The 15,332-nt window shown below is 34.8% G+C and overlaps 1 protein-coding gene across 1 annotated transcript in view; it reads left to right on the top strand.

The window, feature by feature from the left end:
• LOC109047495 (ribonuclease inhibitor-like) overlaps positions 1 to 15,332 on the top strand; it is a 168,035-nt gene that overhangs the window by 107,176 nt on the left and 45,527 nt on the right. The gene's annotated exons all lie outside the window — the stretch shown is intronic.

Here is a 15,332-nt window from a genome sequence, read left to right as displayed (position 1 = left end):
TTACTAATAGGGTTAATGGGAAACAGTGTTAGCTAGGGTTGCACTTAGCAGCATTTTATGGTAGTATTTAGCAGGTATTTACATAGGCTGCAATAGAATAGATGGGACTGGGAAAGAGGCGCACATCACCTGCGTCCAGGGTGTCCGCAGGTCCTTAAAAAGTTTTAGATAACATTTTCCTAATAAAAGACCTTAAAAAAGTTGTAAATGTATTAAATTCAGATTCGTTGGGTCTTAAATTTTTTGGTCACATTACCGCTAAAAATATCTTATGTCTGACGGACCTAATGGACTGACAGAACAAATATTTTTTTTCTCCCCTTTGGTAAGTTACTGAATCATCAGAGAGAATCGCAGTAGCAGAATACGGGTCGAACTATCATCTTAATGTTTTCAATAATAATAATAATATAGGTCGAGCTACACTGCTGTCCAAAGGCAAATCACAGTAACTACGACATTTTGTCAAAATTGAGTGAAGTCCTAAAATGGGCTTTGTGACATCTGTTCTGTCTTGTGTCAAAGTCTCTCCTGGTTAAATTTTGTTCCATTTCAGAGAAACAAGAGTGTCAAAATTGCTGTAACTACAAAATCCAAACTAATACCAAGGCAAACCACAGTAACTGAAGTTACTGCATTTTTGGTTTGTTTTTTTCTCGTTAGACATTGCAAATACTGTGCGGTCTGCCTTGGTATCCCCGCGGCCAAATGAATGGTTGAACTCAAATATCCAAACATGGGTAAGGAAGATTAGCAAAATATTAACTCCTAACAAGGCAAAATGACAGCTTTATAATCGTTAACATGTTAATTAGCCTGCCACTAGCAAATTAAACAGCCTACCTGCATATCCACTCTGACAACGTAATGATAATCTTTAGGCAGCTAATCCAATTGTAGTAACGGGGTTATTCCCTCAAAAGTTAGCTGGCTCTGGCAATGTTATATAATTCATCAAAGAACTGTTCTGTATGAAAGTTGTACGGAAAGCAGTTTGTCCCCTATTTGAAAACCATATTGCCATGACTACCTAGACCTGCAAATAACAAATTCTAAATTGAAAGTAATCATTCATTTTTGCACAAATCACAGTTTTCATTTGTTAACACATTCGAGGAAGGCTTTATTGACCAAGCGGAATCCTCTGCCGCCCTGGTCGCTCCCAGTTCACAGCGAGCAGGGACTCATGCCTACTGCAGTCCCCTTCACCGCCCGCATTTTGATTTTGGCAAATCAGTTTTGGTGAATGCAAACAACGTGATTACCATGAGCACAAACATCCAGCTAGGCAAGAAAAACAGGCAAGACTTCTTTTCACTATTTCACAGGCCAGTGGTTTGTGTGTAATTAGTGTGACATTTTTTGTATGACATTGTAAAATTCCCTTTAGAATAATTGCACATAAATATGTTAAGCAAATTAAATTATATATTTTTAAACTTTTATACACCTTTTTATATACTTAACTGCAGACATGGGAAGATGTACAGGATGTAGTACAGTAAAAATATTTTGAGCATCCCTTATTCTGTCCCCCTTATTTTCCTTAAAGGCATCCCTAGTTATATTGTTAAGATAAAGTTTAAATTGTGTGATTTTTTAACTACTTTGTCTGTAATTAATTACTTTTTAAATAAAATGAGCAAAACACTTTGTTTTGGTGAAAGGAGCAAAGGAGCATAAGAAATGATCTTGAGGCTTACTATGGAGTAATTTTAACATTCATAACATGCAAACACCAATAAAACTATTAAAGATATTAAAACAATCAACATGTCGTAAGAAACACAACAGAAAGCTGGATAACTAGTTTTGTATATGATTTAGTTTGTAGATACTAGTGTTGTTTTTTGGCGGCCTGTTTTAATTTTAGTCTTAGTTTAGTCTTTGTGTGAAGCTGTCATTTTAGTTTTTATTAGTTTTAGTCACGTTCATACTCTTTTTAGTCTAGTCTAGTTTTTATTCAACGAAAACTGATTTGACATTTTAGTCTGAGTTAGTTTTTAGTCACGTTCATACTCTTTTTAGTCTAGTCTAGTTATAGTCGACAAAAACTGATGACATTTTAGTCTAGTTTTAGTCAACGAAAACTGATGACATTTAGTCTATAGTCTCTTTAGTCAATGAAAATGGTATTTTTAGTCTCTTTTTAGTAATGCAATTCTATTTAACCCAGTCAATATATAGTACAAGTACCTAGAAGTATAGACAAAACCAAAATTTTCATTTTAGCCAAACCCATTTCAAACAAGGGTATTTTATTATATTATTGTTACCTTTTAGACTCAAGAATACATCCATTCCAGACACGGAAGACTCTCTGATTTGAATTTTACATTTATTTTACCAACCAAACATGTTAGAAGTACACACATAAATGTAAATAAAATAAATAAAAACGATAATAAAAAAATAAAATAATAATAACAATAATAATAATCTGCAATTTTTCAAGGCTGATTTATACTCGACGCTTTTCTCAATTTCGCTTGGGTGAGCGCGGAAAATATGACGTCATCGCGGTGTTGCTGGAAGTTCACTTTGAGTGTGCGTGAACTATTTCGCGTGGCAGAGTGCACAGCATTTTTTGTAACTTTTCCTCATAGCTCCACATCTGAACATGCACGAGTTCAGGGTGATTCTAGCCGAACATGCACGCCTGTGTCGGCGTTTGTGTGAAACAGAAGCAGTTTAATGTGGTTCAAACCCCATCAGGTGCTTTTTGACAGAAAACGCTTTTTTTTGGAAAAAAAAAATGTTTGCATAGTTTGTCCAAGGCTTCTTATTTGAAGTAATCTTTCTTTTTATTGTATACAATACAATTAGAATTCATTTTAGATATTAAGTATACACTATTTGCTTAAAGTTGTCTTGTGTTTGATGCGTAATACAGCCAATAGTTTAAGATTGTTTTAAGTTTGTACATAAAGAAATTGTAATACAGCCAATAGTTTAAGATTGTTTTAAGTTTGTACATAAAGAAATTTTGTATCTAAAACCATCTGTGATTCCCGATGGTTTTAGAGGACAATTACACCTCGTCGCTCCCCTGTCATTTCAAAGAATAGTACAATGATGAACACGACAAGTACAAAAGCCTCGTCCATTTGCGAAGGTGCGCTCGCAGTCTGCGTGGAAAGGGGAAAGTCTAAATCCCACTTAATTTTCTTCTTCTTCTTCTTTTGTGTTTATTGGCGGTTGGCAAACCCCCACTTAACTTTGTTTGTTGTCATCTTCTAATGCCGCAAGTGGGACTTGAGGAAGGGATGTCGGTCGCGTCTGCGCAGTGAGACACAGGAAACAGAAATACTGCAAAATAATAATAACGACTAAATGAGATGAAATAATGTTAAGACATTTCGTTTCGTCTCGTTTTGGTCAACGAAAATGAAGAGACATTTTAGCATAGTTTTTATTTTGTAAACCACATTTAGTCTTGTTTTTATTTGTCAATGATATTGCATTATACATTTAATTATAGTCATTGTCACATGACCAGCATTTATGTTGCGTCTCCTCTCGTTTTCATCACATGATAAGTTTTGTTGACGACGATATTTAGTCATATTTTTTTGTTGATGAAAGCAACACTAGTAGATACTGCACTTTGCTTTTGCAATAGTGTTTTAGTTGTCTAAGATCATCCAAAGGCAGAGTGCATTATCTGCATTATGGTGGTCAAAGGTCACATCAGTGGTCATGGCTTTTATCTATAAAAAAGTTCATCCTAAAAAGGCTTTAAATCTGCCACTAATCTACTGAAAAAACGTGTTTGACTGACTGATGTAAAAACTTTAAAGGCTTTTTTTCTGTTTCAGTGTTTGCATAGTAACTGCACTTTCTCTTTGTAGGGCAGTACAGCTGACCAGCCTTCTAGTTATAGCTATATATTTATTTCTTTTTTGCCCAACTGGACACATAACCTAATCAAAACATAAGTGACAAAAAAAATACAGGAGGCATCAACCTGCAAGAATGATTATTCTAATTTTATTAGCTTACATTCAATTCAAACAAAGATTGATAATGAATAGTGTATTTTTGGTAACAAGGTCACACTGTTGAGGCTCACTCTGTTTGTCTCTTTGTGAAAGACTTCAAAACAAATGAGGGTAACAGCACACATAAAAAACTCAGAAAAAGGACACTGAGATAATTCAAAATGTTTTGTTTATTCATTACATGATATAGTAGTTAAGTAACATACCATGACAAGTGAGCTATTTTGCTGAATATTCTCACAATGCAAAAAACATTCAAAACACCTACAGTGTTCACACATTCTGTGAAGTCTAGTGCGCTCTTTCATTGCAAGAATCAGTCTATTAAAATACTTTCAGAATGATCACAAATTCAAGACATGGGGGCAGAAATGTATACATTTATACGACTTCATAGTTATTCAATTTCACATGAAGAAATAATAATTCCAAACACAGCCATAGCAATGTTGTGGGTATCTGAGCAACATGATGATGTTTTCTTTTCCTGATTTTAACCCTCTGAAGTCAATTAACGCGTATAGGCATTATGAGGCATTTTCTCCTGATAAGCCCGAAAGAACTTAAATTACACGTTCAGTTTTGATCGTACAGATAAGAGCAATACATCAATCGAATCTGTAAAGGGTCTCCTTTTTTTGTATACAGACATTACAAAACTTTGTGCACTTATAAAATAAAGATAACAAACAAGGTGTGCTGTCTGCAGCCTTTGTCTGCGCTGATCTTCATTTATAAACGCATCATTAAAATGAACTGTAACTCAGTGAATACTCAAACGAAGAGGAATGAGAGAGATATCTATAGAAAGCATGACATGTCTACTTTTAAACTAAACAAGTGCTGCCGAAAACAAATAATCTATGATAAAGTAATCCATATGAAAACAACGCGATGTCCGTTTTTCACGTCTCCCTTTATTATCTTCTAATGCGACCACGCCCCCAATAGGGCTGTGCGATATGGACAAAAAAAAAACTATCGCGATTTCTTTGATCAATTTTGCGATTTTGATTTTAATCACGATTTTGACACACACAGACATGCTTTACAGTCATAAATGCATATGTTTGGAAACATATTTCCAAAAGAAAACCAATTAGAGCTTTATCAAAAAGTTGTAACATGTCTCTAGAACATACATAAGTCAAAATAATCACTAAGTAAAGGTGTTACAAAATGTCTAGACCAGTGGTTCTCAACCCGCGGCCCGTCACGAATTCAAATACGGCCCACATCTGAACGCAAAAAAGAAATATAAGCTATTGCCTAATGTTTTTATGTAAAAATAATTTTTTGTTTTTCATAAGCTATATTATTTTCAGACATGAGCAGACCTACTCACATAATTAACGCGTTTAATGAACATTTACAAGCGCACACTTTGGCAGAATTCAATCCAGATAGTCATCAACAGCCATTAGTTAAAATTGAGCATCAGAATGGATTAATTTTTTTTTGTTTTTGATAGGCTATATTATTTTCAGATAATTTTGTTTTGACATACAAACAAGAATAGTTGCAGTATCAGCAGTGGAAGAGAGTGCTGGACTTTCGGCATCAACTTTCGGTTTGCCCCACCACTGATGTTCAGGCAAAAGGAAACACCCATACTACACAGCAATCATCCTTAATTGGAGAAATGTGGCAAAACATCTCTGGAGAGAACCTCATATTATTAAATTCGAAAGTGCTTTCCATATTTGCATCAACATAGGCTACATTTGTGAATGCACATTTTCTGCAATGCCGCGTGTCAAGTCATGCTCCCATGCGCGTCTTACAGACTGCAACTTACAATCGCAGCTTCATTCTGCTGTTACTCCTTTCGAGCCGAATTTGACAAAACTGGTCAGCTCCCGACAGCATCAGGTGTTTTATTTATGGAGAGAAGAAGACAACGCAGCAAGATTGTTCAAGTTTTTTTTATTTTACTGTTTGCTTCGCGATGAGAGGAATAAGACATAATTCACCCCAAAAAGATGTGATGTGGTTGAGGATTTGAGATTTGGATTTCCTCAGAAAAAAAGAATGAAGCGCTTTATTCAGCAGAGATTATAAACATGAGTAAGTCTCTTTTTATTTATTTATATACTTGTACTAGTTTTCGCATAACGTGTAAGCATTTTACTAGTTAGACTTTTTCCAAAGACTTTTTCCAAACTATAATTCCTGACTAAATGTATAATCAAGTGAAATATTAAGAAGTTTCAATAACAATATACACTACTATACCATTCAAAAGCTTGATGTAAATAATACAAATGTAACAAATAAAAGTAACTGTAACAAATGTAACAAATAATGCTGTTCTTTCAATTTATCCCCCCTAAAAAGCCTGAAAAAAAATATTCTCAGCTCTTTTCAACATTAATACTACTACTACTACTACTACTACTATAATAATAATAACAATGATAATAATAACAATAAATGTTTTTTTGTAGAAAATAAGATTGTTAAAAGGATTTCTGAAGGATTGTGTGACTGGAGTAATGATGCAAAAATTTCAGTTTTGAAAGTCAGCTTTGATTCATCCTAATAAACTGTTTATCTGCACTCACAAGTGAATATTAAATTGTGTTGTAGGATAATTAAATATATTCTAAATAAACTACAAACATAGAATTATATACATTTATTTTGTCCTCACATTCTTTCTTGTAACTCATCCCTCTCAGTGACAAAGCTGACTGAATGGCTCTTATGCAGCTCATTATGCGGGCCCTTTGTCTTCTCAGGTGTGAATCACAATGATATTCATGATAGTTGATGCCTACTCGCATATGACTTTTACAAACAAAAAGTGTCTTAGAAATTTTAAATCAATATTTGTTTTCTGTAATTGAGTAAACAAGATGATTTTCACATCATTTAGAAAGAAAAATTCTAGGCTACAAGCTCCAGTTCTCAAAAGTCCCTGGAACCAATGTTCTGTATGTGTTTTATTGCCTTATTCAAGTGATTTAACATTTTTTTGTTTTTCACTAACCACGCATAACAATTTTTTTTCTCAAAAACACAATCATGTACATACATGCTGCTCACATATTATTATAGCCCAGTTTGTGCTGATTACAGTGAGATTAGACTTTAGCCATTTAGATATTTATAAGAAACTGAAAAAAGCACAAATGTCAGGGCATGACAAAACTTCTCCAGGCCCCAAAAATACCCTTAGACTCCAGAGGGTTAATGATCTTATAAAGGCCCCAAAAATACCCTTAGACTCCAGAGGGTTAATGATAGTGTTTTCACATTTAAAGTATCTTTTTATTATTGAAATAATTTTAAATCAGTATTCAACATTTTTATGTTTAATATATCAAAACATTATTTATGCATTCGTAAAAACAGGCCTTTGTAAAGGTAAATAAAATTATGTATATATTAGAAGGACCTCAACATCACCTCATCGCACCGTGATGTTTATGTTTCCCCATTCAAAGAGATAGCAGCTGCATTTGCATCCCCGATTGGCGTTTTAAAGATGGCTTGTCCACCAAGTGAAATGACTTGTCTTAAAGAGACTGACTGCACCGCCCGGCAGTGTTCAGGTGTGATGCTCCGCTCAATATTCCGCAATATAAATGTGTGTTCTGCTTGTGTACCGCTCATTTATGCTCGCCGGAAAAACAAAGTGTTATATATATATATATATATATATATATATATATATATATATAGTGGCGGGGTGAAGAAGGACATGACGAGTAAGTACAGGTGAGTTCCCCGAAGGGCGGATTTTATCAATAAATAGTGTGGCAGAAGGCGGTGAGATGAGGTGGTCCGGTGCGGGGTGCTCAGCTTCCTATGGGCTCTGTGTGCTGTGGCGGTGTGGGTCCGTTGTGCTCTCCCATGTGGGGTGGGGCTGGAGGTCACACACTGCTCTCTGAAAGCAAGACAGACAGTTAGGATTAGTTGGCTCTCCTGGAGACATCTCTCAACTCTGTGTTGAGTTTGCTGTGCTTAAATAGGCAGCTCTTGATGATCCGCAGGTGTGGCCGCTCAGCCCGTGACGAGCAGGAGCAGGTGTGACTGCTCGGTTTCCAGGGCGACGCTGATGAGAGCGCGGGACATGTGTCACTATATATATATATATATATATATATATATATATATATATATATATATATATACCCCTTTACCTAAATTCATTACTTCAGACTTATGTGCCCTCTAGAATCTTGCGTTCTGCAAGTGAACTTCACTTGATTGTGCCATCCCAAAGAAGCACAAAGTCACTTTTACGGACTTTTAAATTAAATATTCCCTCCTGGTGGAATGTCCTTCTTGTTGATTTTGATCGTTACGCGCGAATGGTGCTTTTGTGCATTTAGTGCGTTTGATGGAAATTCGCGTCTGACGCCCGAGTTGAAAAATTTGAACTTTGGCGTCAATTCGTTTATGCGTAACCAATCAGGAGCCTGCTCAGGAGTCACTCATTCAACATGGAGGAATGACTGATATTGTCAGTGAGCAGTCACCCGGAGCTATATGACAAAAGTTGATATTTCTATAGAGACAGGAATAAAAAGGACCCTGATATATATGAAACATATTAATAGATTAATTGAGTAAAGGCCAAAGATAAGGGTTTACCCCAAACGAATTATATTTTATCTTGAACCACTGAAGAGACATCAGAGCCAGCGGCAAATGTCAGAAGGTCTAGCCGAGGTGAGGCTGCTCTCGGCGGAGACATGATCACTGAGTTCCTGCTGATCGCATGGAGCTCATCTCCGAAATCGGCGAAACACATTTTATAGACGCTGTCTTTATAAATAAACCGCATATTTGAGTTTAAAACAACTACATTCTCGCCTGAAATAATTTTAAAACTAAATTTCATGACACGATAACAGTAATATTTTGAAAATTATCCGAATAAAAATGGTGGTTGAAAATGCTGTGTCAACTCAGCTGGCAGAAGCCCCCCCAAGACGCGAATTCGCGTCTGTTGTGAAGTTAATTTCACACGCGAATGAAGTGAATTTCACGCGCGAATGAAGCGAATGATCTTAAAATGTTCAAGCGGCAAACTAGACGCGGTAGACGCGAATTTGATGCTCTATTCGCTTTTGGTGTGAACACAACATTAGGACAACTTTGATTAACTTATTGTTTGAGCCACTTCAAATGTTGACTACTATATATATATAAATAAAATAAATAAATAAGAAAAATGTTACGTTTATATATTAAATATATTTATATATAATATAAATATATGCATGTTAATACATGTAAAATATTTTCAAAATATAAACTGCACGTTTGTATCTTTATATATACATAATGAATATACACAGTACACACACATTTATTATATAAACCAAAACTTTTATTTTGATTGCAATTAATTGCTGTTAATCGTTGCCCAGCACTAATATATATATATATATATATATATAATATATATATATATATATATATATGGGGTATATATGGGGTAAAAGGCATACAGTTTTGATACAAATAATTCAGCTAAAATAATGTTAATATTTCTTAAAAACAATCAGTTTAGCAAAGTTTATACTATTTTCTGCTTATTTTGAAAAATTATATATATATATATATATATATATATATATATATATACTGTCATTAAAATGTTAATATAAAAATATCTTTTAAAATACAGAAAACACAATAATTTTAATAAGTAAAGATTCTGAAAGTTTTGAAGGAGATCCAATAATAATTGAATATATATTTACAGTAATAACAACAAAATTATATTTTATTATATGATATGATTAACCTTTTCAGTGGTGAGTTTAAAATATTCCAGCGGTCCCAGAGTGAGATTTTTTAAGACGACCGTTATTTTAGAACGTTCCCCTAACTGTTTCTATGGCGACGCGTCAGGCTTGTCACTTGACACACCGCGTCTACAATAACACTGTGACAGATGGATCGCATTTATTTCGTTTTTCCTTTTTTTATTTAAAATATTCACAAACTTGCATACCATGTCATGAACAATCTGATATTCCGATTCACAAATATGTGTAAATGAGTGTGTGTTTGTGTCTTTAAAAAGCTTTTCTAAATGATATTGATCGTGATCTGTAATGTGAGATTGGCGCCGCCATGTTTGTTCACGCGCTGCAGTGCAGAGAGTCCTGTCAGTCGCATTTACAGCACGTGAATTCATCAATTTCTCCCGAAATACAAGTAATAAGTGGCAGGTGAACTGGGTGATGAATAGAGTGAACTTTACAGTTACTTATTCGATGTGTATCTGATATGAATAAAACACGTCCGCAAATTAAATTTGAATGGATTGTTATTGTTGCTTCCATAGACATATGCGTGTATTTTTCAAACTCTAAATGTATTGTTTTACTAGTACTTATGTATATTTAAATGTCTGAAACCAAAAATATACATTATGTGGTTAAGAACACTGCATAGTTGTGATAATATAACAAGAGCAGTGCACGTCTCTCTCTGGCTCAGTGCCAGCCAACGTGCGAAAACGCAGTTTGAATTTGACAGTTATGTGACGTCACTGAACGTTCTAAATCCCATATGTGGGACCATACTCTCAGGGGCACGGAAATAAGTATCCCATATGTGGGACCGTACCGCTCAAAAGGTTTGATGCATGTTTTTAAATATGATGGTTTCATTCTGAACATGGTGATTATCTCTAATATGTACACCCAACATAATATATGATATTTATCTGAATCTAACCATGTCATGTCAACAAATGGAAAAGTCAGTCATCTATTAATTATCACGTTAATTATTGTGCCTTTAACCCCAACAGCAGGGGCACGTTTACCCCAAATACCATATTTTTGTCAGTCATCTATTAATTATCAAACTGTTGCATTAATTATCTTAAAACTGAAAATCATAAAGAAGACCTTTATCTCAAAATATATGCATTCATTTTAGCGATTCTCATTTGCTACTTAAAAATCTACAACATTTAAAAAAACATAAAATATTAGATCAAGTAAGCATAGAATCAACTTTGCGCACGATCGTGTCAAAGATCAGACAGTTATACATGTACATCTTGAAAAATGAATGTTTTGGAAAGTGCTATGCCATGTTTTTGTGCCATCTAGTGGTGAGATGAAAAATAATATCAAAGGTGCCTTTTACCCGGGGCGTCTCTAGCCCTGTGTGTGTGTGTGTGTTGTACATATATATACAGTAGGTGGACATCCAAAACGTTGCTTCTACCACCGCTCGTACCGCCGTCACGGTGTCTGCAAAGTGCATTTGCAGCTTTTGACCGCTGAGTGGCGCTTTAATCACAAGTTTTCAAACAAGCGCATCAAAGCACATTTTTCGCAAATAGACGTCAGTTTTGCCTCGCTGATGTGTTACATTTGACGGCAGCAGTCAGGGAAAATGAAAAAAAAACACTATAGTTAAAATATTTAATATTCACAGATGAAAGTTTGGTAATTATGAAGTTATGTGCATTTCTTAGAACGAATTCAAGCAGGATAAATGTCAAGCCTGTGCCTGAGCCTGTGCTTTTATTTTCTCTAAGCTACACAGTATTACACCATATTTTAGATTTGACACATTTAATAGGTGTGCAGTATTATTTATATAAAATGAATTATGTGTTATATTATTCAAAATAAATTGTGGTTTACTTTGCATCGGGGCATTAAAAGTGGTAGCCTATTTTAGTGAGCTTATGGATTTATATGCAAAATGTCAATATTCTCATATATTAGGCCTATATTTTAATTTATATTTAAAAAATTCCTTTAATAAAACAACATGCATTTGTGTTATTAGTTACCTGTCCTTTATTTTGACAGACAACTTCTTGGGAAAATATATTTGTGTACACTGATTAAGAAATTGTTGCGTGTTTTATAAATTATTTTCTTTATTTTAGTAAAACGTTAGGCACTGTATAATTTCGTTCCCATTATTTAGGCCTAATTAAAACAAGAAACGAATAAATTAAACCTGCACAATTTAGCTAAATCATTGAAATTCTAAAGAATGGACGGATTAATAAAATGTCCTCACGATTAAACTCAAGTTTTCTCATTATAATCACCAAAGTGCAAATGATGTAAAAAAGAGCTTCATTAATAGACAACTTCAGTGATTTTAAAGGGAGCCCGCCGTTACTTGCTTACATAGAATTTTAAGTAAAAAAAAAAAAAAAAAAAAAATCGCAGCCGCATTTAAATGCAGGTGTGCAAAATGTCTGCGTGCAAGATTTGCGCGGCCGCGAGTGATGCTGAGTGCATGCGCAGCATTTATTCTTATTTGTTTTATCTTCATTACAAATCTTGTTTGGTTTTATTTTGGATAATTGCATGTAAAAAATAATTTACGTTGTAATGCATATGCAAAATGTGAATAATTATTCATATTTGAGTGTTTTGTGCGAAAATTATTAATGCACATGCAGGACAGGGAGGCGCCCTCTAGATCACCTGAATTTTTTCCTGATAATGAATTAACTTAAAATTGTGGTGTCTCACATACATAAGAAATATATCTACAGAAAGCTTGAAATGTCTTTTAAACAAATCAATTCAAAACGAAAGCATTATGTAATCTGTAAAGGTTGTATTTCTCTTTAAAGGCGCGTTCATGTGGGAGAGAGTCAGCACTGTGAATTTCATCTTGCAGCCGACAAGAAAACATTTGTTTATTAATAAATAATTAAAATGTCTCCTTTTTTGCAATTATTAGGCTACTTCTGCCTGTGCTTTGGGGCAAACTTAATGCATGTGCTTGAGCGCGGAATATATTAAGGCTCATTATGCTTTATAGATGTACATTTTATATAAACCTGCGATTAGTTGAATCATGACCAAATGAACGACTAGTAACTAGAAAAATCTTACATGGGAGGCAGACCTATTAAATAGCCTATAGACATCTCTGTTAAAGTTTTTTAAAGCATTTTATACGCGTTTGCATAAATTCTTCTTTCAGAACGGTCTGTAATGGAGAGATGCCTTAACACTGATTTTTCCTCTTAAACACAAAAACGAAAATTTAAATAAAATTGATATATAATTGTTTTTAAATGGCCAACCCTTCTCTGCAGATATTGTTGCTTCTGGTTTGTGCATTGTAAATAGGCTACAAAAAAAAAAAAAAAAAATAATAATAATAATAATAATGTCTCCAAAAAACCCGGTGGCCTGGTGGTCATTCTGGCCTGCCGGCTGCGCGCTGTGCAGTCGATCAGGCTGACGTGCAATAGGCTGGGATGCAACTGCGAATTAATTGGCGGATTTATGAATCTACGAATCAGGCGATCGCGGAGTGAAAATGACACCACCACATGACCCAACATCAGCGAAGCACTGCCTAATTGTCTATATCCAGAGGCAGGCTTCATCAAGGAGGAGCAGAGCGGCAACGTATAAAAAAGAGAAAAGCCCTGGCCAGTTGATGCAAAATCCCAGCCATGTTCACCAGTAAGGGAGCAGGTCGGTCAGCATTGCATTTACATTATATTTACTAGGGGTGGGACGGTTCACTGAAAAAATCGAACTGTTCGGTTCTCCACACACGGTTCGGCACGCGCTGGAAACGCTGTTCAACTTAAATTTGACAAAGCATCTGTAATATGGTTTACTATAAATAACACGTAAAACAAACAGGGTTCAGTTAATATATGTTTCTGTTGATGGATGAACATTTTGGCTTCCCAGACGTTACAACAACAGCGATGGGGAAAAAAAAAAAAAACCCGTGGACAAGCCATTCACTCTTGTTCAATACGAATACGAACACTGGATCAGTGCATTCTTTTAAAGTTACAGTCTTTATATTAATCGAACAGCAACAACAAAGAAATCACTCACTGCTCTTGATTGAAAAGCTTTTTGTAACTTTAATAAAGATTTATCTTTAATTTGTAGTCCAAAATGCAATGCTGTTTTACATTTGATTACTTTATTCAATTTATGTACCTAAAAACTATGCTATACCTACCTAAAAAACCCTGAAAGTCAGTTTATTTTATTTGTAGCTTTACTCTATTGTATTTATTTGTGCTGTTGCTTGTAGTTAGAATATTCTTAATAATATGATAAAATATATATTTTTTGAAAGTATAATTTTTCCATAAACATAGCACATACAACGGTAGCGGAAACAGTGATTCTAAAAACTGTGAAACAAACCTAACCGTGAAAAAGCTGAACTGTTCCACCCCTTATATTTACGTAATCATTTGGCAGACGGACGCTTTCATCCAAAGAGACTTACAATAGATACAAACTATTTTAAAAAAAAATTACAAATATATATAATGATAGAAGGTTTAAAAGAGCATCTTTATGACAAACTAGCACACTGTTTTACATATGGGGACACAGTATTTTTTAAGTGCCAAATTTGACCAGAAATTTTGATTCTCCATTTCTAGCCTACAATATGTAGTCTAGTCTACAATGTTTATTTATTTATTTTGAAGGTGACGAAGGAAGCAACAGTAGCACTAGTGCTCCAAGTGCAAACAAAAGGGGGTGGACAGTTCAGCTTTTGAGTCAGAGCAGTAACCTTCAGTTAAATTTTAAGCTATAAGCAAAACTAAACATGCTGGCTATACTCTTAGAACAATATGTGCTTTTATGATTTATAAGATCATCAGTAGTAGGACTGTGATCATGGGGACATACAATTGATGGCTGCAAATTTATATTTCATAGTCTAAAAAAAATATTGTTTAGACGAAACAAAATAAAATTAACGCAACAGTTTGCGAATTTATTTATTTTTTTGAGTTAAGGCAACTTCCTCTGAAGTTATAATAACTAATAAACTATATTGCGCTATACATTAGTCAACATTTGAAGTGGATCAAAACCTTTCTTCAAAGTTGCCCTAAAACCAAAATGACGAGTCCCTATCTAAACCTGTTTTGCAAGTGGGATACCCTCATAAGACACTGTCCATATGAAAGACCAAGAGATTCACACATTTATATCAACCCCCACACGCTATACAGAGCTACCCCCCAAAAAACCCCAACCCCCTCCAGCTGAACTGAATCCGGTCTGTTTTTGGCTGTGAGGAACGGTGTGTTCTCATGTTACTGGGTTGAAACATGTCTGCACTCACAGCAGCCCTACTCTTTTTATTCATTATTTTTCCCGCAGCCCATATTATTGTTTTCACAAGACCATAATAATAACAAATTATCAATTGATAATTAATCATTATTTTACGAAAATCATTGTTATTTCTGAACGTAACGTTTGCGGAAGGCTTTAAGACCAAGCGGAGTCCTCCGTCAGCTGCTCCCGCTTCACAGCGCGCGTGACTCGCGCTAACTGCACACAGCTTCAAAGTCCGCAAGTTTTGATT

The sequence above is a fragment of the Cyprinus carpio genome, unplaced genomic scaffold (assembly GCF_018340385.1).
Source record: "Cyprinus carpio isolate SPL01 unplaced genomic scaffold, ASM1834038v1 S000006809, whole genome shotgun sequence".
Lineage (NCBI taxonomy): Eukaryota > Metazoa > Chordata > Actinopteri > Cypriniformes > Cyprinidae > Cyprinus > Cyprinus carpio.
This window is presented reverse-complemented; position numbering and strand designations above follow the sequence as displayed.